This window comes from Oryzias melastigma, linkage group LG12 (genome assembly GCF_002922805.2).
Source record: "Oryzias melastigma strain HK-1 linkage group LG12, ASM292280v2, whole genome shotgun sequence".
Classification (NCBI taxonomy): Eukaryota; Metazoa; Chordata; class Actinopteri; order Beloniformes; family Adrianichthyidae; genus Oryzias; species Oryzias melastigma.
Window position 1 is genome coordinate 22,327,622 of NC_050523.1, and position 1,737 is coordinate 22,329,358.

General features: G+C 37.9%; 1 long non-coding RNA gene across 1 annotated transcript; it reads right to left on the reverse strand.

Moving 5' to 3' along the window:
- On the reverse strand, positions 1–550 carry LOC112163188. Its single transcript, XR_002922240.2, has 4 exons — positions 424–550; positions 257–322; positions 114–185; positions 1–19 (listed from the first exon to the last, which is right to left on the reverse strand). It is a non-coding gene; the product is annotated as an uncharacterized LOC112163188 (long non-coding RNA).
- Between the last annotated feature and the right edge of the window lie 1,187 nt (positions 551–1,737).

Below are 1,737 nucleotides of genomic sequence, written 5' to 3' on the forward strand. Positions count from 1 at the left end.
TCATTGGTTTCCATTTGTACTTAAAGAAAGACATGTTTTTTACCTTCAAGTAATTTTATGGTTTTAACATTAAAGTTTCAGATTTTCTTTTTATTTAATGTTTGTCATCTCACCTTCATCGACTTTATTCGTCCTGGAATCCACTGACTGTAGAAGACTAAGGCTGTTCCTTAAAGAAGAGATTCCTGAGGATGGGATATAAAAGAACATTATTAATGTCAGACTCTGTAGCACAGATGAACAAGGTCATTTTTACCGTTCTCTGTCCTCTGTACTTCATCATCAGCATTCTGGCTTTTTCTCTCAACTGGCAAACCTAAAACTTTTAGGAAACATTTTTAATAAATAAAGTCACTCCACAAATACTATCACCCTGTGTGACTTTAGGTTTAAGTTATGATAATTAAAATAAAAAGAACATACCATTGCCAAAGCAAACAGCCAGAATGACAAGGACCAAAACTGACTCAGCTCCCATCTTGTCAGACACTGAATGAGAACTCAATCAACAAGAGGAGCTTAAAAAAGTTCCTCCTGCAGGAGACACAGCTGCTGTTCATTACATCTGATTGTCTTCCTTTCAGAGTAACTTGACACAAACTTTGATTGACACACCAGTAGGTGGCGGTAAACGCCTTCAACTGTGTGCCATCAACCATAAAACTACACAAAAAGTAGAACTTTGATTGACATTGGTGTTGTCAATTGATTAAAAAAGATCAAATTAATTATACTTTTGGATTGTGATTAATCACAGTAAATCACAATGTTTTATTAGGTAAATTCTATATAACTATATGGAGCTTTTGAAAAAAAAAACCAGAGAGAATTTTTTTCTTTCATTTTTACTGTCTGAATCTTTTAAATGTATCAAATGTTAACTCAATGATCCCAGAAGTATAATTTGTGAGCACAGAACACATCAACAGTAAAATAAGCAGAACTCTAAAGACTTTTATGTCTGCAGAATTACTTTAAGAAAACAAAGGTTCTGACTAACAGATGGGGTTTTGATCTGCGTCCGGTACCAATCCACGTCTGGTACTAGGTTAAAGTTAACCCTGACCAGTACCGGTTTGCGGCCCTGAGGTTGGAGAGCCATGATTTAATTGGAACAGCCAGCGGGTCAAAAAATAACAAAACACCAAAACTTCAAATTTGACACAAGGGGGTTTTTAACCCATCCATCCATCTTCTTCCGCTCATCCGGGACCGGGTCCTGGGGCAGCATTCTAAGCAAAGATGCCCAGACTTCCCTCTCCCCGGCCACTTCCTCCAGCTCCTCTGGGGGGACCCCGAGACGTTCCCAGACCTGTAGAGAGATGTAATTTCTTCAGCGTGTCCTGGGCCTTCCTTGGGACCTCCACCCAGTGGGATATGTCCGGAATACCTCTCCAGGGAGGTGTATTATGGTTCAGTATTAGAGTGAAATCATCCCATCTGCCTGTGTGATCTAGAAATCCTCTGGAGCAAAATATCTATAAAAAGTTTGATCTACTGGGTGTTAAAATGAATTGAAAGCACATATTACTGTATCTCATGCTGTACAGCAATGTTTTAGTTTGTGTCCAGAGGGAGAAAGAATACAAAAAATTACAAACATAAAATTGTCTCTGGAAAGCAAAGAAAATGTTTTAGAAAGCAAACATTTCACATTTTCATTTACTCCTTTGAATGTTTTGTTTTTCATCCATTAATTCATTCATTCATCTTCTTGTCCACTTCTTCCCTTTCGGG